This window comes from Hypanus sabinus, chromosome 2 (genome assembly GCF_030144855.1).
Source record: "Hypanus sabinus isolate sHypSab1 chromosome 2, sHypSab1.hap1, whole genome shotgun sequence".
In the NCBI taxonomy this organism is placed as follows: domain Eukaryota; kingdom Metazoa; phylum Chordata; class Chondrichthyes; order Myliobatiformes; family Dasyatidae; genus Hypanus; species Hypanus sabinus.
Window position 1 is genome coordinate 34414940 of NC_082707.1, and position 24069 is coordinate 34439008.

A 24069-nucleotide genomic window follows, 5' to 3' on the forward strand; every position below is an offset into this window, starting at 1 on the left:
TAGCTTTCAAGTAAAGATGGGCTTTTTTTGTCCTTTGCTGCACTAGTGCAACGAAATGACCCAGAAGACTGTAGTTCTTCATCATTAACTTTATCAGAATTGTCCATAGGCCAAGGCCTAGAATCCTCCTCTTCCATTTCCCACCTTCTCTTCAGAAATTGTCACATTTAACCATCTAATTTCCCTCCAATTTTCTACTAGAGGCTGTTCGCTCCCATAAGTCCGTCGGTGGCACGTAAGGGGAGGTTAGATGTAATTCAGGAGGGTGCGGCTAATGTTGGGTGTGTCCATTCACAGCTCGGAAAACACACTTCTCGCTCCTCCTCGGTCCACCATCCGCCCCTCCATGCAATACAGTGTGCACCAATTATCAACGGCTTCCCCTATCTCGTGTCAAAAACTGAGAATGGACTCAACCAAGTAAACCCTGTCCTACTGCGCATTGCCATTCTAGGCTGAGAGACCTCGAAGGAGATTGCTAACGGGGCTGCTCAGTCACTGCCCACCACCGTGAGCAGAGTTCAAAAAAGGATGTTAATCTTTTTCATTACTATCTTTCATGGAACCCTGATTGAGAAACCCTGGTGTAGAGTGAGAAGAGCAGTGGGCTAAGCACACATCCCTGAGTGTGCCAGTGTTGATCGTCGGTGAGTTAGAAACGTTATTTCTAATCCACACAGATTGTGGTCTTCCAGTTAGGAAGTCGAGGATCCAGTTGCAGAGGGAGGTACAGAGGCCCAGGTTCTGAAGATTTTCAATCAGAACTGTAGGAATGATTGTGTTAAACACTGAGCTGTAGTCAATAAACAGCATGGGTATTTGTATTGTCCAGGTGATCCAAGGCTCCATGGAGAGCCAATGAGGCCACATCCGCCATAGACCTATCGTGGTGATAGGTAAAGTACAGTGGGTCCAGGTCATTGCTGAGACAGGAGTAGATTCTAGCCTGAACCAGCCTGTCAAAGCAATTCGTCACTGTAGAGGTGAGTGCTACTGGATGATAGCCATTAAAGCAGCTCAACCTGCTCTTCTTGGGCGCTTGTAAAATTGTTGCCCTTTCGAAGCAAGTGGGAACTTCTTCATAACAATGAGAGATTGAAAATGTCTTTGAACAGCCCCACCAGTTGGTTGGCACAGGTATTCAGAGCCTTACCAGGTACTCCTTAGGGCCTGTCGCCTAGCGAGTGTTCAGCCTCTTGAAAGATTGCCTGACTTCAGCTTCCAAGACAGAGGTCACTGGGTCACGGGATGCTGCAGGGATTCTCATAGCTGTAGCTTTATTCGTCCTTTCAAAGCAAGCACAGAAGGCATTGAGCTTGTTTCGCAGTGAAACATCACTGCCATTCATGATGTTGGGTTTCGCTTTGCAGGAAGTAATGGCCTGAAATCCCTGTCAGAGTTGATGTGCATCCGATGTTGCCTCCAACCTCGACTGGAATTGTTCCTAAGCTCTTGAAGTAACCCTCAGCAAGTCATACCTGGTTTATTTTGCAGATTTGGGTCACCAGACTTGAATGCCATAGAACTAGACCACAGCAGACTATGAAACTCCTGGTTCATCCATGGCTTTTGATTTGGGTATGTACAGTGCATTCTCATAGGCACACATTCATCCACACAAGTGCTAATGAAGTCAGTGACAGCTGTGGCATACTCATTCAGACTCGAAGATGGATCCCTTAATACAGTTCAGTCCAGTTCATTCCCCCTGTCCTCCTACCAAACACATGTAATTTAATTGGCTACTGTATTTACCCTGTAATCTAGGTAAGTAATCTAATTAGCAGGGCATGGGATTGCTGTGAACCATCATAGACTCAGTGACCTGAGGCACCTCCTTCTATGTCATGTGGAAATAAGGGCTTGGTAGTTTATTGGTTGGGAGGATGAATTTGCAGTTCTTTGTGTCTGGGAGATTGTGAATGATAATCCAGGGATACCTGATGGGGTCTATGAGAGCTCAACAGGGTCCTGAATAAAAGTTGATTCAGTGCGAAAAGAGTAGTGTTCTGACCCTTGACTAGAACTGGATTTGGCTCAGATGATGGCATATAAGTAGCTGATCTGTAGGCTTAAGTCTAAACTTCTACTAACTTTCAGCAGATGTTTTGCATATCCAAAAAAAAACAATGCATTAAAACACCAGCTCATAAATCCTTAATCTAAACACATCTGAAGATCCTGGTTGCATTTAAGCTGGAGAGTTAAAATTTTGCCTGTTGTTAGGGTCTGGTTCATGAGAATCAGCTGGATAAACTTGAGTGTTGACAGATTTCACATTACCTTTTCATGTTATTGGGCTGGTAATGAAATGAAAATCAGTGATTAAAATTCTGTTGCCACACCTCATCATGGTCCGATTACAATGTAATACACCCAATGACCATTTAGTAGGTACCTCTTGCAGCTAATAAAGAAGCCGGCGAGTGTCCGTTTGTGATCTTCTGCTGTTGTAGCCCATCCAGTTATAGGTTTGACATGTTCTGCATTCAGAGATGCTCTTCTGCGCACCAGTGTAATAAAGTGTTGTCATTTGGGTTACAGTCCCCTTCCTGTCAGCTTGCACTAGTCTGGCGATTCTACTCTGACCTCTCTCATTAACAAGGTGTTTTCTCCTACAGTAAACACAAAGTGCACTGCAGATGCTGGGGTCAAAGCAACACGTACAACATGCTGGAGGAACTCAGCAGGTCAGACAGCATCCGTGGAAACGAGCAGTCAACATTTCAGGCCGAGACCCTTCATCAGGACAGTCCATGCCAATGTGTGTATTATATTCAAGCATTCTCCCATCTTTTTTTGCCAACTCTATCAACATAACCCTTAGAATTTCCTTATCCCTCTCACAATTACATAGCATCACTTCAAACTACTCCAAGTTACCAACTCTATTCATTCTTTTGGTGAAGAAATTCCTATTTCATTTCTTGGTCATTATATTATGCTCTTGGGTTCTCGTTTTGCTCTTTCCCCACATTTAGAAACACTCTTAGTGTATTTACTCTGATAGAACCTTTATAATATGTTTTTAAAACATCATCTCTGAAATTTTTCTTTTCAGAAGGGAAACCCAGACATATCCATCCTTCACATAACTGGGTGATCTTCTTCCCCCGGTAGACACATCATAATCGAATGAACAGATCAGTATCAACAACAAACATTTCCATTTATGTGCTACAGGTGAAATGATTTTCACTCTAATGACATTATTTGTTTGCTCCATAATAAGAAATAGGAATAGGTTACTTAGCCTCTCAAACCTGTTCTGCCATTCAGCAAGAATATAGCTGATCCAATTTTCCTTGTCCACTTTCTTGCCTTTACCCATGATTCATGATTACCATTCCAATTAATAATTGATGCATATAAATTTTTTTTAGCCTCCACAACTTTCTGGGTCAAGGAATTACAAATAACCTGGTTGTGGGTTCTCCCATGAGAGGAAACATGTTCCTATCATTTTCCTGGTCAAGCCCTTTGAAGAATTCTCTGTATTTCAATGAGACCACTTCTCGTTATTTTAAAAGGTCTGAAGGTAAAAGATGAGTCCACCACAGGGTTCTAAAAGAAATGGCTGGAGATTGTGGAGGTGTTAGTAATCACCTTAAAAGAATCACTCAATTCTGAAATGGTTCCAGGGGACTGGAAAATCATAAATGCCATTCCAAAGATGAGGTTTTGGGATACTTAGCAGCACACAAAAAAAAGTCAACATGATTTCCTTGAGAGAAATCTTGCCTGACGCATTGTTGTAACTCTTTGAGGGCAGGTCTTACACCATGAACAGTAGGGTACTGAGGAGTGTAGTAGAACAAAGGGATCTGGAATTACAGGTCCATAATTTGTTGAAAGTTGAGTCACAAGTAGAAAGAGTCATAAAAAAATATTTTGGCACTTAAAATATGTGCCTTCATAAATCAATGTATTGACTACAAGAGATGGATTGTTATGTTGTAGTTGTATAAGACATTTTGAGGCCTAATTTGGAATATTGTGTGCAGTTTTGGTCACCTACCCAACAGGAAAGATGTAAACAAAGTTGAAAGAGTGTAGCGAAGATTTACAAGGATGTTGCCAGGTCTGGAGGATGGGAGTTATAAGGGAAGATTGTATAGGTTAAGGCTGTATTCTTTAGAACAAAGAAGATTGAGAGGAGACAGAGCTATACAAAATTAAGAGGGGTGTAGATAGGATAAGTGCAAGCAGGCTTTTTCCACTGAGGTTAGGTGGAACAACAACCAGAGGCCGATGTGTTAAGGTTGAAAGGTGAGAAGTTTAAGGGGAACATGAGGAGAAACTTCTTCACCCAAAAGGCCATGAGAGTGTGCAATGAGCTGCCAGTCCAAGATCAATTTTAACTGTCATGAGAAGGTTAGGTAGGTACATGGAGAGTAGGGATATTGAGGACTATGGTCCCAATGCAGGTGAATGGGAGTTTCTCTGCTGTAGCCTCTGACTCTAAATGACAAGCAGGATAGGCAAAGGAGAGTCAGTGAAAGAAGTTTACTTGGATTTTTAGAATGCTTTTGGCTAGGTGCCACACATGAGGCTGCTAACCAAAATAAGAGCCCTGGTATTACAGGGAAGATTGACTGACTGGCAGAAGGGAAAGAGTGGGAATAAAAGGATCCTTTTCTGGTTGGCTGCCAAAGTCTATTGGTGTTCCGCAGGGGATGGTGTTGGGTCTGCTATTTTTCCTATTATATATTAATGAGCTGGATGATGGAATTGATGGTTTTGGGTTTGTGGGTTAAAAGTTAAGTAGAGAGGCAGGGAGTGTCAAGGAAGTAGGGCATCTGCAGAAGGATTTGAACAGAAAGGGAGAGTGGACAAATAGTGGCAGTTGGAATACAGTGTAGGAAAGTATATGGTTGTACACTTTGGCAGAAGGAATAAATATTTAGACTAGATTCTAAATGGGGAGCGAATTCAGAAATTGGAGGTGCAAATGGACTTAGGATTCCTACTGCAGGAGTCCCTAAAGATTAACTTGCAGGTTGAGTTGATAGTAAGCAAGGCAAATGTAATGTTAGCATTCATTTTGAGAGGACTAGAATATAAAAGCAAATTAAAAGCAATATTAATTGCAATATTATAAAAGCAATATTAAAGCAAATGTAATGCCAACGGTTCATAAGGTATTGTTTGGACCACATTTGAATAGTCTTGGAACCCATATCTAAGAAAGGATATGTTGCCATTAAAGAGGGTCCAAAGGAGATTTGCAAGAATGATCCCTAGAAAGAAAGGGTTAATGCATGAGGAGTGTTTGATGGACCTGTGCCTGTATGTGCAGGAATTCAAAAGATGAGGTAGAATTTTTTTTAACCAAAGGGTGGTGAATGTGTGGAATTCATTGCCTTTGATGGCAATGGAGACCACGTTATTGTGTATATTTAAAGTGAAAGTTGATAGGTTCTTGATTAGTAGGCATGTCAAAGGTTACAGGGAGAAAGCAGGAGAATGGAGTTGAGAGGAGTAATAATTCAGCTATGGTTGAATGGTGGAACAGACAATGGTTCAAATGGACTAATTCTGTACCTGTCATGTGGTCTTATAGTAGGGAGGAATGTACAGTGAAATACTCTAAAGTTTATCATGCTAGTAAGCGCCACTGTCTGTTGTAATATAGAATACAAAATGAATCCTGAGGGAACAGGTAAAAGGGCAAAGCCCTCCAGGAAGATGAACATCACACCTCAAGTCAGAATGAACTAGTTAGATTTTTTTTAATATACAGCTCTATTGGAAGCAAAATTCACTGCACAGTTGTTTATTCTGACAGCTGCTACAATAAAGAGGTACCAGAAAAACAGCACAGATCAGATAAACAGTAAGATCAAAATCCACATGAGGCAGATATTTCCATTCAACAGAGTCGTTTTCCACATCGCCTCCAATTAGTGTTGCTTTTCTCTTAAAAGCTGTTTTAAAATAGAAAATGAAGGCAGAACTCAGATGTTACAAAATTGCCTTTTCTTCTTTGTAAAATGAATTGATAGATTTTCCTTCTAGATAAATATTAATTTTCATTGAAATTCCTATATTCCTTTGTGCAAATACATACTCTTGAAATGAAATCTCCAGCACCTTACTACCTTAACAGAAAATATTTACATCATTGCTAAATCTTTTACAATATTTTACAATATCTTAATATTTCGATATAAGACAGGAGTTCACAACCCTTTAATGGACCAATACCATTAAGCAAGGGGTCCAGGGAACAACCTGCCATAAGTCATAGGAGTAGAATTAGGCCATTCGGCCCATAAGGTCTGTTCCCCATTTGATCACAGCTGATTTACGTTCCCCTCAACCCATTCTCCTGCAAAACTTCCATAACCTTTGACACTCTTACTAATCATGGACCTATCAAGCTCCGTTTTCAATATTCCCAATAACTTTGCCTCCACAGCCATCTGTGGCAGTAAATTCCACAGATTCACCATGCTCTGACTAAAGAAATTCTTTCTCATATCTATTCTAAAGGGATGTCCTACAATTCTGAGGCTATGCCCTCTGATCCCATACTCTCTCACTATTGGAAACATCATCTCCAGGTCCACTCTATCTAAGCCTTTCAATATTCAGAAGGTTTCAATGAGATTCCCCCCTCATTCTTCTAACTTCCAATGCCTACAGGCCCAGAGCCATCAAACATCCCCATATGTTAACCCTTTAATACCTGGGATCATTCTTGTACACCTCCATTAAAGCAGCTCCAGTGCCAACACAACCTTTCTCAGACATGGGGCTACAGCTGCTCATGATACTTCAAATGTGGTCTGACTAATGCATCATGAAGCCTAGCATTTACTCCTTGTAATGACTTGAAGCAAGCTCTTGTGTCTTATTTCTCAAGTCCCTACTTGCACCTACCCAAACTTAGAAGGAAGGAATGGCTGGTTAGAGTTACAAATGGGCCCCTAGGAAGGAGAATAACATCCATTTCTGTTTGGGTATCTTCCGCTCAAAAGTCTTTTTCACATATAGTTTCTTACACAGACCAGTTGCCAAAACAGTATGCCATCTTCTGACCCTGATCTGTAAACTTCAAATACCCAGCTTCTGGGCCATGTTCATCCCTGTTATCACAAGACATTCACCTGGATACTACCTGAGCTGAAGGGTTTATATATAAAGAGAGGTGGATAGGCTGGATTTATTCTCAATGGATTACAGGATGCTGAGGAGGGATCATCTAGAGGTTTTAAAATGATGAGGGGCATAGATAGGATAAATATTTGGAACCTGCTTCCCGGCAGGGGAGTTCAGAAGTGTAGGGCACTGGTTTAAGGGAAGAGGGGAAAAATTTCAAAGAGATTTTAGGAGCAGTTTAAAATGGAAAGTTGGGGGATGGGGTGGTTAGGGTTAAATCTCATCTTCAGGACTCTTGTACAGCAAACAGCTAGTGAAAACATCTGCTAAAGTTGTATGGTTGGGGACACTAAGTGGAAGAGCTTCATAGCTCTGTACCATGTTTCCTGGACGGAGCCTCAGATAGCCACAGAAGCTTCTTTCACATGAAGTGTATGTTCCAAAGTAATTTACAAAGCAGATTATCCCTTCACAAACACAATTAAAAAAATCAAAAGGGTAAATTTGTACCCTTGGGTCTCATTAAATGTAGTTTGAAGCACCTGATTGCAAGGCTGCTGTGCTTGTCCAAACATGCTTGTAGTTGCTTTAATAGCCTACTAATGGTTTACTGTATAAAAGAATAACAGATGGTTCTCTAATATCCTCAGAGGCTTCAGTGGCATCAAAACCTGCAAAAGCATGTTTCACACAACTTGCGCAGTCATTAGTAGACGAGAAGTTACTGCAGAGATTTTTTTATATGTGTGGGATTTCACTAAACATATTATTACTTCGATTACTCTAGCATCAAAGAGCATGATTAAAGGGTAGTAATGGAAAGAGTGTGGGATTTCCTGGAATGAAGGGCTGTAGCTATAAAGGGATATGGATAGACTGGGTTTATTCTTACTGGAATGCAGGGGTGAGCTTGTAGAGATCTCCAACATTACGAGGATGGTTAGAATTTGCTTCCCAGTGCAGGAGAGTTCGGAACTGCAGGGACGGTGGAAACATTTAAAGGGGATCTGAGGGCTAGGAATCCAAAGAGAGGGTGGTGAATATTTGGGATGAGCTGGCAAAGAAGGTGATGGAGGCAAATATAAACACTTAAAAAGATACTTGTGACAGGTACTTTAATAGGAAAGGTGCAGAGCAGTTAATGGTAGGGGTCAAGGCATAAAAAAGGTTGGGAACCTCTGGTATAGGGCCAATGCAGGTAAGCTGGATTAGCATAGATAGGCATGACTGTCAATGTGGGTGAGGTGGGCTAGCTGGTGTTGTTTTGTTCTATGCGCTTCTCTAATTCCATGAGTATCGTAGACAAATGCGAATCTTTACAATAAAAAACTTCCCAAATGTACTCGCATCAATACCATTTCTACAGATCTCAAACCATCAGTAACCTGTAATAACCTATTATCAGTGATAATGATAACTCTCCAAGAAAATTAATTTGATAACTAATTCAACAGCAAGTTGGACAAACATCTTAGGAAAGGGAAAATACATTCCCCTAAGGATTTAATTAAAGATCCTGCAGATATTTAGTTTTAAACTAGACTTTTGAGGCTAAATTTGCAAAGCAGCCTATTGACTGATGTATCAATGTTGTTCAAGTGGGCTCATAGCGTCTTTATTCAAATGTGTTAAAACTTGTTAAATAGTGAATTGCTTAGAATCTAAGGAGATGAATTGCCACAACTCCTCCCTTTTCCACAAGGGTGTTGGTGATGCTGCTGATGACCTGTGTGCTGGGCTTGGACTATAGTGCATTCAGATTGTTGGTTACATGACCAAATGCCTGAAACAAAGAAAGGTGGTTAAACATTGTGTTTTATCTAAGGAGAACTTATGTAAACCAGAACATTGTAAAGTGCAACATTATTTTTAATTCTATTACACCATGCCAGAAAATGCAGTACAGTCCATAAATTGACCATGTTTATCTTGTCAACATTATAAAGGTAATTGCTATTGTTAGAAAAAAGTGTCCATCTCATAAAGAAACATTGTCCCCAAAACAGCTTTTAACTGCAGTCTCCTATGTCTTCATGGTGGACACCGATTACTAAAGCAACAAAGAGCAAAGCAGCATTTTCTCTGGCACATCTTCTTGATTGTCATTTTTGTCAAAGGGTATTACTCAGATTCAGGTTAGTTTTCAAACTCAAGTTTTTAACACAAGTTTTCAAACTCCTGACAAGATAGTATCTTTGACCCTGTGGCTTTCACTGCTAAGGTCTCTCAAATCTTACCACTAATGCTTTGATTCATATAAACATCGGGGATTTTAATGAATGTGTGTTTTGACTGACATTAAACTTGGTCTGATTTTCAGGTGGAAAACAGATACCAAAGCATCCTCCAAGATATGTGATGCATGTGTATCACATATGTAGAATCACATATGTATATAAATGTAGGAACCAGCTGGCCAAGATTCAGAGTTATTGGAATATTGTGCACATGTATCTTAATCAACTTTCCTTAAAGAGACCTTTGGAGGTGACCAGTTTGTTGCAAAAGACCTGCCAGAGACCATGTCTATCCACCATATACTTTCTCAATCACTTTCCTCTTTTTCAATTGCTGTCCCCCTTCCCCGCCCCCCCCCCCCCCACCATCACCCATTCCCTTTCCTTTCTCCCTCTCAGAACATCCTATCTTTCTAGGGATCACTTCTACATCTTACAATTGCCCTTCTCATTCCCAGACATCCATCCCAATGTTCAGATCAGATCATCTGAACATCTGATGTTTAGATGTTCACTCCTTTCAGAACACTTTTCCAACATCCCCCCTTCACTGCCCCCCTTAATGCCCCACTTCATGAGCACTTACCACCCTCCTGAACGTCTTCCAAATTTCCCAGGACTCTTTTGGATAGAGATGGACTACGCAGGCTTATGAAGAATAAAAGCGGTTTGGAATGCATTTGTGTAAATGCACAAAGTATAATGAATCAAGAAGACTGAACTACAAAAGTGAATAACCACGTGGATGTTGTAAAGCCAACATCAGAACTGTGGCTTATAAATGATAAGGACAGGGGGATTAATATTTAGATGTGCAAAATATTCAGAAAAGATAGCACAGTTAAAAGGGGAGATGGGGGGCAAAAATTATTAGGGAAGACATTGTAGAGTTAGAATACAGGGTATGCTTGAGGAGCAAAGACAGATTTAGAACTGCAAACATTAAAAGTGCAAGAAGCTGCCACTGGGGTGTTCTAAAATCATTCAAATAGTGAGAGGGAGAAAATTATAGTGTTGTGGAAAAACCGTAAGGTGGCATTATCGGAACTATCATTATATAAATAGCAAATGGGATAATGTCAGAATAATGGGCAGAGAGTGGAAGAGCTCAGTGCACTTCCTTAGCTAGTAGTCAAGTGTGACAGTGGGAAAGTGTGTATGGAACTGAAGGAAATAGCAGAGGTACTTAATGAATACTTTACTTCAGTATTCACTATGGAAAAGGATCTTAGTGATTGCAGTGATGTCTTGCAGCAGAATGAAAAGCTTGAACATGTAGATATTAAGAAAGAGGATGTGTTGGAGCTTTTGGAAAGCATCAAGTTGGATAAGTCGCTGGGACCTGATGAAATGTACCCCAGGCTACTGTGGGAGGCGAGGGAGGAGATTGCTGAACCTCTGGCAATCATCTTTGCATCATCAACGGGGACAGGAGAGGTTCCGGAAATTGGAGGGTTGTGGATGTTGTTCCTTTATTCAAGAAAGGAAGTAGAGATAGCCCAAGAAATTATAGACCAGTGAGTCTTACCTCAGTGGTTGGTAAGTTGATGAAGAAGATCCTGAGAGGCAGGATTTATGAACATTTGGAGAGGTATAATATGATTAGGAATAGTCAGCATGACTTTGTCAAGGGCAGGTCGTGCCTTACGAGCCTGATTGAATTTTTTGAGGATGTGACTAAACACATTGATGAAGGAAGAGTAGTAGATGTAGTGTATATGGATTTCAGCAAGATATTTGATAAGCTACCCCATGCAAGGCTTATTGAGAAAGTAAGGAGGCATGGGATCCAAGGGGACATTGCTTTGTGGATCCAGAACTGGCTTACCCACAGAAGGCAAAGAGTGGTTGTAGATGGGTCATATTCTGCTTGGAGGTCGGTCACCAGTGGAGTGCCTCAAGGATCTGCTCTGGGACACTTAGTCTTCATGATTTTTTTTCTGGAATTCAAATTTTTATTATTATTTATTCTTATTTTACAAAGCAGCACAAAGCAGCAGTGATTTTTATAAATGACCTGGATGAGGAAGTGGAGGGATGAGTTAGTAAGTTTGCTGATGACACAAAGGTTGAAGGTGTTGTGGATAGTGTGGAGGGCTGTCAGAGTTACAGTGGGAGATTAATAGGGTGCAAAACTGGGCTGAGAAGTGGCAGATAGAGTTCAACCCAGATAATTGTGAAGTGGTTCATTTTGGTAGATCAAATATGATGGCAGAATATAGTATTAATGATAAGACTCTTGGCAGTGTGGAGGATCAGAGGGATCTTGGGGTCCAAGTCCATAGGACAGGTTGACTCTATGGTTAAGAAGGCATACGGTGTATTGGCCTTCATCAATCGTAGAATTGAATTTAGGAGCTGAGAGGTAATGTTGCAGCTATATAGGACCCTGGTTAGACCCCACTTGGAGTGCTATGCTCAGTTCTGGTCACCTCACTACAGGAAGGATGTGGAAACCATAGAAAGGGTGCAGAGGAGATTTACAGGGATATTGCCTGGATTGGCGAGCATACCTTATGAGAATAGATTGAGCGAACTCAGCCTTTTTCTCCTTGGAGTGAAAGAGGATGAGAGGTGATCTGATAGAGTCGTACAAGATGATGAGAGGCATTGATCATGTGGATAGTCAGAGGCTTTTTCCCAGGGCTGAAATGGTTGCTACAAGAGGACGCAGTTTTAAGGTGCTGGGGTGTAGGTCCAGAGGAGATGTCAAGGGTAAGTTTTTCACTCAGAGAGTGGTGAGCGCGTGGAATGGGCTGCTGGTAACGGTGGTAGAGATGACTACGATAGGGTCTTTTAAGAGACTTTTGGATAGGTACATGGAGCTTAGTAAAATAGAGGGCTACGGGTAAGCCTAGTAATTTCTAAGGTAGAGACATGTTCGGCACAACTTTGTGGGCCAAAGGGCCTGTATTGTGCTGTAGGTTGTCTATGTTTCTAGTATGTTCTTGGCCCAACTGAGAAGGAAGAAAGTAGCAGAAGGAGAATGGGACTGACTAGATGGTTCTACTGAACTAATATGATCTTGGCATGCTTAATAGTCTACTTCTAAGCTAAAATGACTCATAATCTACTTGAAATCCAATGCTAAAATCTTGGTGGACTGCCTGGAATTACCCTGCTTATCTAGGCGAGCCTCGAAGCTCAATGTTGAATGATTGTTCTGAACGTAGTGAAATGCAAAAGACAATTTGCTCAAATAAATAAAGCCCATAGATTAAGTAACCTGCTGAAGGCACAATGCTTTAAATCTAATTACCCGGCAAGAAGATTGTACTATTTTGCCTTAAAATAAATCATGTGATCTTTATTATTCACCAGACAGTGCAGACAGGGTCTTCCTTTAATATGGCTTTGCTGAATCTGCAGTATTCCACAACTGTTGAACTCAAGTATCTGCAGAGATGGTGTCTGGAATATAGTTCAAACACATAACCCAGAACCACAAGGTCCATTGCTGAGCGAAGGCTGACACCTGTAGGCAGTTGCTTGTTTGGAACTCGGAAAGTATTGCGAGTATCTTGTTAGCATAGTGGTAGGTAGGGTCTTACTCCCAAGATGGAAATGTCACATACTCAAGGGAATAGCTTTGAAGCTAGAGGGAGAAAGTTTAAAGGAGGTGTATGCAGGGCAGGTTTTTTTGTACACAGAGTGGTGGGGACCTGTAAGGGGTTACTGGGAGAAATGGTGGAAGTAGATGTAAAGCCACCTTAAAGAACCATCTAGATAGGTTCATTAACGGGCAGAATATTAGGGGAATATAGACAGCAGATGTGCAGTTTAAAATAGCATAACGGTTGGTGCAGGCATCATGAGCTGAATGGCCCGTTCCTGCGCTGTACCGTTCTATGCTCTGTGTTCGAATTTCAATACAATTATTTCTATTTCCAATGGAAAAACAGTCCTAGAAGTTAATGTCTGGAGGTCATTTACAAGTGGATTCCAGGATAGTTAGAAGTCAGATCATTAGACTCAACCCATATTCCGTGACTCTGTGTAATATTACTAATTAAACAGCTTGCCACCACTTACTGAGATACTAGTCCAAAGATGCTTCAGTGGCACGAGCGACCTGCTACCCCCTCCCACCCCACCAATCCCAATTCCCAATGGGAGAGCTCCTATTTCTCTCACACCACCCCCCCCCCCATTGTCAAGGCAGCCTCCTAGCCAGGTCCCTTTGACCTCAAGTTCATCGTGGCATTATAAGTGCTCACAACAGTGGGTCAGTTGTGTGTAACCAATTCTGTAGTCTGCGGCTTCCCTTGAAAAGATATTGGCCGCTTTTAACTGATCCCAGAGTCACCGATTATTCACTCCCCATCCGAAGAATAAATTGCCATGGAAGTGCCTGAATGCCAGACAGGACGTCTGTTTCTTTTAAATTAAATATCAATTATGACCCTTGCTTTTGTAAGTTCTCACACAGTGCAATTCATCCACATGTACCCTGGATACCTACAGAGCAAACAATACCTTTTCATCAATATCTATTACTACTTAAAAAACAATTGGCATGTGTTAAAACTGAGCTTCTATCAGAGAGCTTCTATGAGAAGCAGACCTTGATACACCAGGTTTCACAGAGAGCCTTCTCATGTTGAGCTGTTCGGTGCACTTTGCTGAGTGCCTGAGAGGCCCTGGAATGTTTAAGTGTAAATAAGATTAATTGTAGTTACCAAAATGAACTCTAGGTGGCAATGTAGGCAATGTTTTATATTGCTTTATATATGTTTTATAAGCTCCCGACCTTCTGCATTTCAGCCTTCTGCAAGTCGACATCCCATTAAACATTTGAAATCATTTTGTACCCATCCAACAGATTGGGAAAACCCTGCTCCTCAGCATTTTGAAAATAGCATAGCCTAGGAATTCAAGCAGCTGTTTCGGTGCTAGATGTACGACATTTTTTTCATACATTTAATGGAATATAATTGTGCCAACTTCTGGGTCAAATTTCAAAGTAAATTTATTATCAAAGTGCATATACAAGGGGTGATTGATAAGTTCGTGGCCTAAGGTAGAAGGAGTCAATTCTAGAAAACCTAGCACATTTATTTTTCAACATAGTCCCCTCCTACATTTACACACTTAGTCCAGCGGTCATGGAGCATACAGATCTTGGACCTCCAGAAAGTGTCCACAGCAGGGCTGATTTGATATGTTTGTGCCTAAGGTAGAAGGAGATGAGCTATTAACTTCAAACGTCCTGCATAATCACTCAAAGAGTTGAACTGCATGTACATGTAACGAGAGCTGTATAACTCATCTCCATATAGATGTGCATGTCACTCCTTTTTAATCTCCCTTCTGGGGCAGTCAGACCCTTAGCCCCTGGGGGTCAGCGCTGTCTCTGGTCTCGCCTGGATGTGCTGTGGCTCCGACTGTGTCTCTTGGTCTCCCGACATTCCCGACCCCGGCTATGCTCTCGCTTCCCTTCAGACTCGCAGCCTCCCTCTGCCTCTTTCTCCTGCTCATTCCTTGCGCTCTTCCTCCCACTGTCGTTATCAGTTAAAACTCAGCATTCCAATATGATGTAGGTTCATTAACTTCATCGCCAATATGTTGTGTAAGTGGCCTGGTTACACAACAAAGCTATTAATAAAACGCTGGAGACGTCAGCTAAGTTTCATGGTTCTTTACTGGCAGAATACGAACTTTTAACACACACGTACAGATCAATACGCACCTAATAACGCATGCTCAATATGAGCCTAATAGCGCATTCAACGACGTGTTACTAAAATGAAGTAGTCCCTTATTATACTGTAGGCTATATGGTCCATTTTCTCTGCAGCAGTAACATCTTCCTGTTCAGGACAGGGAAACAAACACAAATAGGAGCTTTTTAAAAAATTTGCTTACCTAACTGTAGTCATTAGTCCCTTACTCTAGAAGCTTGGGCAGTCTTTCTTCAGGCCCTACCCCTTAATTTTTCCTTGTACACCGACACTCCAATTCAACCTTTGTTGCAGCCCTGATGTTCCAATGCAACCACTCTTCCTAGATCATATCCTGCCATGAGAACTTTACTGAGTCCCTGATTCTCCTGAGAAACCCCAAAACCCTAACAACCTGATTGTCAGTCACTGGGAACAGCATATTTCCAGACTTGGCCTTGCACCAAGGTGCTCCTTTCCTTTGTCTGCCTCTGAATCTTCCAGACGTGGAGTCACGCAGTTAAAACTGTCTACTGTTCAGTAACATAACGGTCATGGTTCTAAGCAGACGATCCTTCTTATTGTATCCAAAGTGAATAGCTTCACACTTCCTGTACACATCTGCACCTGCCTCCCTGTTGCCTATTCAAGTTATCAGTGTTTATATCCAACTTTTTACTATTACTCACACAATTTGGTCTGCCACCAAACTTTTTATTGTCTTTGAACTGTTTAATATATAGTCAAATTAAGAGAATATTGGTCTCATCTATGGATAGATATAACATGTTCTATTCCCTCCACACCAAATGCTCACTGTGGAATTTAGTTACAAGATAAGTAATTCCAAAAATGATCATGTATAAACTGCAATCTTAAGAGATAAGAGATGTTATACAGGTTGAAAAGACCTTACCTGAGATGCTGGAGGCCAGAAGAATTTTGGAATATTTGCATCTATACAATGAAATACTTTGGGGATGAGACCAAGGTCTAAACACAAAATCCATTTACATCACATAATGTATACAGCCTATGTACAGCTGGTGTGAAGCTCACAGATTGAACAGTCTGCAGTCTGAGGACAGTCTGACATGATGGAGCTGAGTCCTTCATAGATCATTGAATGATCGTCCCTGACCATGTCTGTTACCAGGCTCTAGATTGGCTTCATATGCATCATTGATTTCGAACAGCCACCAATTCCACAGCGACCATGATGGGAGTTGGGGACAACTAGTTTTATATAATATTTTTAATAGTTTTGTGCATGAAACTATTTCTACATCAGAAAGGAAAGCTATCACTACCTTGGCCACCCAAGTTGTCAATCGGTGGCTGTTTAGCATCACCATCATTCCCAACTCTGAATTTATGTGCTACCGGTAAGCAGTGTTTGCCTTACACTTGTTCATCACACACATGTACTGACTTTCATCAGCGACGATCCGGGCAAGCTCATCAACAAATCGTGATCAGCAGACACTTTATCATCACAAATCTTCAAAAATTTAATACTGTGTCTTTTCTTAAATTTCTGCAGTCAACCTTCTGAATATTCACAACTACCTTCAATTTGCAGTTGTCGTGATAGATCTTAACTTGTTTCATTATCAGCATACTGTTAAGCGGCATACATTAACTCTGACGCTGATGAATCCACTCTTTCAATAAACGGTCAAGATCTTCATTTTTCACTTTATGCAGCATTTTTCTATTTTTCATTAACTTCTGTTCATTACCAATGTGAGGTCACTTCTCAGAACTGCCTGTGGTGCAGAGACCTGCACGTTGCCTGGGAACCTTCCAGAGACTTGTGTAATTTTCTATTTGTGACCTCAAGTTAGCACTCAAAAAAATTTCGGATTTCAGAGATTTTTGTATTTTGGAATTTCGGATAAAGTGTGCTCAACCTGTATCCTACGTCCTCTGTATGGTTTACTGCCATGCACAAATTGCAATCCCTGGCCTATCATATATTGGTTTCCGAATGTGTTAATATCGTAATACATTATTTCAAGAGTATTTAATAGTGTAATATGCCATGGCTAGCATTAAAATACATTGTGCTGCGCATTGCAATAGTAAGAAGTATTCAATGTTCTTAAAATGCGTGGTACCAAACACTGTGCTGTAAAACATTGCACTTTCCACAATGGATTAGTAATGAATAATGTGACACATTGTTATCTACTGTTATGGTGAATTCAACTGGACCATACCCCTACACTCCATGACAGTGCAGCTGGGCAAAGTTCAAGCACCAGCCATAAATTTGCCAATGTTGCCACTGTTGTTGGCAGAATCTCAGCTGGTGGCGAGGAGGTAAACAGGATCAGCTGGTTGAGTGGCATCACAGCAACAACCTTGCACCTAACATCAGCAAGACCAAGGAATCAATTGTAGACTTCAAGAAGTGAAAGTCAGGATAGCTCACACCAGTCCTCATTGAGGGGTTAGTAATGGAAAGAGTGTGCAGTTCAAGTTCCTGGGTGTCAACACTTTGGAGGGTTGACCCTGGGCCCAGCATGTTGTTAAAACTTTGACAAAAGCACACCAGTGGCTATACCTCAGCAGGAGTTTGAGAAGGTTTGACATGTCACCAAAGACTAGAACATTTCTACAGAAGTGCCATGAAGAGCATTCTGAGTGGTTGCATCACCATCTGGTATGGAGGGGCCAATGCACTGGATCTTAAGAGGCTTCAGAGAGTGGTCAACACTGTTCCCACTAAGCTGCGTGAACGCACGGACATGCAGTAACTGAAATGCTCCCACACACATAACCTATGTTGATGTGCAGCTGGAATTTTCTCTTATATAAACACTTAAAAGCACCAAGCAAGTGTTCAGGCCCTGTAACAGTTTCCTGCTCAGGGTACAACTGTAAAGAAAAACTTAGAAGGAATGATGGTGGTAAATTCAGCCAGCTTCGTCACAGGCAGAAGTATCCTCACCATCAAAAACATCTTCCGTGCCTCAAGAAAGTAGCATCCATCATTCAGGACAGTCACTCATCGAGGAGATGCCCTCTTCCCATTATTACGATCAGGGAGGAGCCTGAAGACCCTCACTTAACGTTTTCATCCCCTCCACCATCAGATTTCTGAACAGTCCATGAACCCGTGAACACTATCTCTCTATTTCTCTTTTGCACTAGTTTTTAATTTATTTTTGTTGTAATTTGTGGTAACTTGTTATACCCTGTTTGGTGCTGTACTGCTGCCACAAAGCAACTGATTTCATGAATTAATTCGGTGACAATAAACCTGACTCTGATTCACACAAAGGCACAGAAGGGTTTCTTTGATTCTTGAAATAATAAGTATGAAATTCAGCAAAAGTCACAATGAAAAACTGATTGGTGAATGGATCCAAAATCCAGAGGGATTGGACCATGCAGGTCTAGGGCCAGGTTTCGATAAAATGGTCTCATCAGGGAGGACTGGAATCAGGAGAGTGAGGAAGGAGGTTGACGGATTCCAATTGAATCCTGTGCCTCATTTTCCTGCCTCAGCACAATCCGGACTTTGAGAAGGAACCTCAAGCAGACTTGGCGTTCTAGTTAGAAATGGACAGGGCTTAGCGATTGTTTCAGGTGAAGACAACAGAGCCCATATTTCATGAGCATTGACCCATATCACAAGCATCCAGCCTCCAGTGAGAAAGGAGATGCCGGAAGATGAATGGCACTGGCAGTCTAAAAAACTGCAATTGGGCACAAAATCTGAAATAAGTTCAGAAAGTTCAAGGAAAAAAAAATCAGCAGTTGGTGCAGTATATGTGGAAAGAGGAACAGAATTAATGTTTCAGGTCCATAACCTTCAACTGAACCCTTCATCAGTGATGCTGATGGGCTTGGTTGATGTGGAGCTGGGAAGACTGACTCTGCCAGTCAGACTGCATGTCAGTGAGCCTTACGCTGCGTTTTTCTGCTTTAGCACAATCCAAACATACAAGAAGGTACTCAAGCTCTATTTAAGTCCTTTACTTAAATATGGACACAGCTTTACATTTGCTTTAGCTGTCGACAAAAGTCCACGTATTTATTAATTAAAATCCACTCTGATATCAATTGTGCATTTATTGGCTGTGCCAAATTTCTCTCCCATACAGTTTTAGGGTTAGCATGAGTTGTATCTGTTGAGGGTGATATTTGGATTGTATTGTTCACACTCAATATAATCCCAATATCACCCTAAAAAGGTAGAGTGCATTCTGAGAGCAGAAAACTGGTTTTCAAGTTCTTACCTGGAAATGACAACAGTCATGGTATAAATATCAAAGGCAGTATCAGCAATTCTCTTTAATAAAAATTGGTGACCTGGAAACCTGCAAGGTGTTAGTGGAAAGCTTTGATATCAGACAACTATAATGCAATGTCCAGTCTGCAGCAACTCTCCTCACCTAATGGATCTTTCCCTAAAGCCCAGGCAACAGAGCCTTTCATGCATTTATGCTGTATTTATTATTCGCAGTTTTCCCTGTGTGGATTTTGGAAACCCGGAAGGCAGAGTAAAAACACTGTTTGATGTGGGTTTGTGCTGATAGCGAATAAAGCCTTAATTTAGGGCAGCGGTTCCCCCCAACTTTTTTTATGTCAAGGACTAATACCATTAAGCAAGAGGTCTGTGGACCCTGGTTGGGAACCCCTGATCTAGGTACTCCATTGCAAACATCTGAATTAAAGGAGTTTTCTCTGTATTAAGAAAGAACATCTTAGAGTTTACTGTTCAAAGTTCAAAATCAATTTATTTTCCAAGTATACGTATATTACCCTGGGTTTAATTTTCTTGCATGCATTCACAGTGGAACAACAAAATAAAATAGAATCAATTAAAAACTACACACAAGGACTCACAAACAACCAATGTGAAAAAGACAAACTGTGAAAATCCAGCAGAAAATGTGATAGTAATAATAATAGACATATAAATAAATAAATGAATAAGTGAATAGATAGATAGATAGATAACGCTGAGAACATGAGTTGTAGAGTCCTTGAAAGTGAGTCCACAGGTAGTGGGACCAGTTCACTTTTGAGGTGAGTAAAGTTATCCACGTTGGTTCAGGAGCCTGATGGTTGAAGAGTAAAACTGTTCCTAAACCTGATGATGTGGTTTTTAAGTCTCCTTTACCTTCTTCCTAGTGGCAGCAGCAAAAAGAGAGCGTGGCCTGGATGGCGGGGGTACTTAATGATGGTTGCTGCTTTCTTGTGGCAGTGCTCTTTGTAGATGTGCTCAGTGGTGGGCGGGGCTTTTCCTGTGATGGACCAAGCTGTATCCACATCTTTTTGAAATCACAGAAAATATCTCATTGCAGTCAAACATTTTAAATGTTCACGGCAATAGAGGATTTTGTTAAATGCGGTTCACAATAAAACTTGAAACAATACAGCACAGTACAGGCCCTTTAATTCATCAGGACTGTTAAAGAGTCTGAAAGAGGACTGAATAAATACAATATTTTGCATTCCCCTAAAATCAGCTGTCAATATTGTGCTAAATGCAATAATGTAAAACACTAAGCATGATGAATGAACTTTAGTGTACCATTAAAAGTTCTAGTTTGACATTGAAATTGAGTATATGGAATCCAGAAGATATCCTTTGATTCCACCCCCCACCACCCATACCCACAAAGCCAACTGAAATAATGAGTGTGAGATTGAACGCTGCCTGCCATGGAAGAGTCTGCAGAGGCAGAGGTATGATAGACAATTCACTTCAGATTACATTGACATTCATAGTCTTAAAGATATACTGGTAATCAGTCAAAGCATTTTCTCACCCAAGTTGGACAATGCAAAGCTGACTGGTGCCTTGTAAGCACCAAAACGAAAAACCATCAGTAAAATGACTTTTATGATGTAGCTGTTGTCCATGACTGCATTTTATCATTAGTTTTGACATGATTGCAAACCGCAAGACCAAACTGGGACATAAAATCACAGAACATGTTTGATTTCTAAATTGAACCATAATGAAGGAATCCAATTTTTCCATAATTATTCTTTCATGGTTTTCAATTCAACTATGCTACCTGTTAAGCACCTACTTTATGACCATTGCAAAGTATTAGTACTATTACTAGCTCCAACTTCATGCTACTTATCATATTTTCATAAGTTAGTTATGGATTAATACTCTACATCTATCCTTTCCATTATGTTTATGGTGTTCTTCCCTTCTCACTATTTCATTGCAATTAGGGAACTTGTATTTTAACACAGTAGTTTCTAATGATGTGGGAATTAGATGAACAAAATCTCAGACATGTGCAGTGGAGCAGCAGCTTCATCTGATTAAACCTAAAATTATTTACTGAACTGAAAACAAATAGGATCTCAGAGCTGGGTTTGCAATTACAGTCCAGTGCAAGTACTGCCAATTTCCCATTATCAAACTGGAATCAGTGGTTAACAATTAGAACATCGGGCACTGTCCAGATTCACCAAAGATCAGCTTATAGAACAATGCATTATGCTTTTGTACAGTAACCAAACCAATGAACTGCCTTGCACATCAACGAATTTTGCATCATGTAAGTAATGGCACATGTACCTATTATTTTCTTTCTATATTTCAGTAGCAGCTCTTCAATCGATTTTTCAAAGTGGTCAACAGCTTTCACCACCTGTTAAGCATAAGGCCTTTCATTAGTTTTCTATAGGATTGAGGAGAGCTCTCATTGAGTTACTGCTCTAAGAATAACAGAACTCATGACAAGTCAAGCTAAAGTGTAATTCTCCTCTGTTTGAAACAAATCAAAATCTCTACATTATACTTGATGATAATTTAAATGTACATTCTAGTCTCTGATTGCCTGATGGAGGAGGAGTGAAGTAAATAGCTGAGAAGTTGATTGGTGAAAGCGGTACTGGCTGGAGAAGGGGGAATCTGATAGGAGAGGACAGAGGGCCATGGAAGAAAGTGGGAAAAGCAACAGAGGGAGGTGTGTTGTGTAAGCATATAACATACTTCCCTTCAGTGATTGGGGCATTGAGAATAACAGTCAGGATGCAGCTATGCCACATTTGGAGTACGAGGGGTGATTGATATGTTTGTGGCCTAAGGTAGAAGGAGAACCTAACACATTTATTTTTCAACATAGCCCCCTCCTACATGTACACACTTAGTCCAACGGTCGTGGACCATGTGGAACTTGGACCTCCAGAAAGTGTACACAGATGGGTGATTGATAATTTCATAGCCTAAGCTGGAAGGAGATGAGTTATACAGCTCTCATTACATGCACATGCATTTCAACTCTTTGAGTGATAATGCAGGAAGTTTCAAGATAGTAACTCATCTCCTTCTACCTTAGTCCACAAACTTATCAATCACACCTGATGAGTTATGAACTTCAAATTTTCTGCATAATCATTCAGAGTTGACCTGCATGTGCATGTGATGAGAGCTGTATAACTCATCTCCTTCTACCTTAGGCCACGAACATATCAATCACCCCTCGTATTGTATACAGTTCTGCTATCTGCATTACTGGAAGGATGTGATGGCTTTGGAGAGGGTGCAGAAGAGGTTAGGCCATAAGACCATAAAACCATAAGATACAGGAGCAGAAGTAGGCTATTTGACCCATCGAGTCTGCTCTGCCATTCAATCATAGGCTGATCCAATTCTCCCAGTCATCCCCACTCCCCTGCCTTCTCCCCATACCCTTTGATACCCTGGCTAATCAAGAACCTATCTATCTCTGTCTTAAATACACCAAATGACTTGGCCTCCACAGCCACTCATGGCAACAAATTCCACAGATTTAACAGCCTCTGACTGAAGTAATCTCTCCGCATCTCTGTTCTAAATGGACGTCCTTCAATCCTGAAGTCATGCCCTCTTCTCCTAGACTCCCCTACCATGGGAAATAACTTGGGCATATCTAATTTTTTTCAGGCCTTTTAACATTCAGAATGCTACTATGAGATCCTCCCTCATTCTCCTGAACTCCAAGGAATACAGCCCAAGAGCTGCCGGCGTTCCTCATGTAGTAACCCTTTCATTCCTGGAATCATTATTGTGTATCTTCACTGAACCCTCTCCAATGTCAGTATATCCTTTGTAAAATAAGCAGCCCAAAACTGCACACAATACTCCGTGTGGTCTCATGAGTGCCTTATAGAGCCTCAACATCACATCCCTGCTCTTATATTCTATACCTCTAGAAATGAATGCCAACATTGCATTCGCCTTCTTCACCACCAACTCAACCTGTTAATCTTCAGGGTATCTTGCTCAAGGACTTCCAAGTCCCTTTGCACCTCTGCATTTTGAATTATCTCCCCATCTAAATAGTAGGCTGCCCATTTATTTCTTCCATCAAAGTGTGTGACCATACACTTTCCAACATTAACATAGAAACATAGAAAATAGGTGCAGGAGTAGGCCATTCAGCCCTTCGAGCCTGCACCACTATTCAATATGATCATGGCTGATCATCCAACTCAAAACCCTGTACCTGCTTTCTCTCCATACCCCCTGATCCCTTCAGCCAAAAGGGCCATATCTAACTTAATTGTATTTTATTTGCCTCTTCTTTGCCCATGCTCCTAAACTATCTAAGTCCCTCTGCAGGTTCTGTTTCTTCAACACTACCTGCTCCTTCACTTATCTTTGTATGATCGGCAAATTTCACCACAAATCCATTAATCCCATAGTCCAAATCATTGACATGCATCATAAAAAGCAGCGGTGCCAACACTGTGGAACTCCACTGGTAACCGGCAGCCAGCCAGAATAGGATCCCTTTATTCCCACTCTGTTTTCTGCCAATCAGCCAATGCTCCACCTATGTTAGTAACTTCCCTGTAATTCCATGAGCTCTTATCTTGCTAAGCAGCCTTATGTGTGGCAACTTGTCAAAGGCCTTCTGAAAATCCAAGTACACCACATCTACTGCATTTCTATTGTCTACCCTACTTGTAATTCCCTCAAAAAATTGCAGTAGGTTTGTCAGACAGAATTTTCCTTTTATGAAACCATGCTGGCTTTGGCCTGTTTTATCATGTCCCTCCAGGTACTCCATAATCTCATCCCTAACAATCGATTCCAA

The 24069-nt window shown here is 41.0% G+C and overlaps 1 pseudogene; it reads right to left on the reverse strand.

Moving 5' to 3' along the window:
* Window positions 1-8758: 8758 nt before the first annotated feature.
* Window positions 8759-24069, reverse strand: part of LOC132403339 (very long-chain specific acyl-CoA dehydrogenase, mitochondrial-like) — a 57359-nt pseudogene continuing 42048 nt past the window's right edge.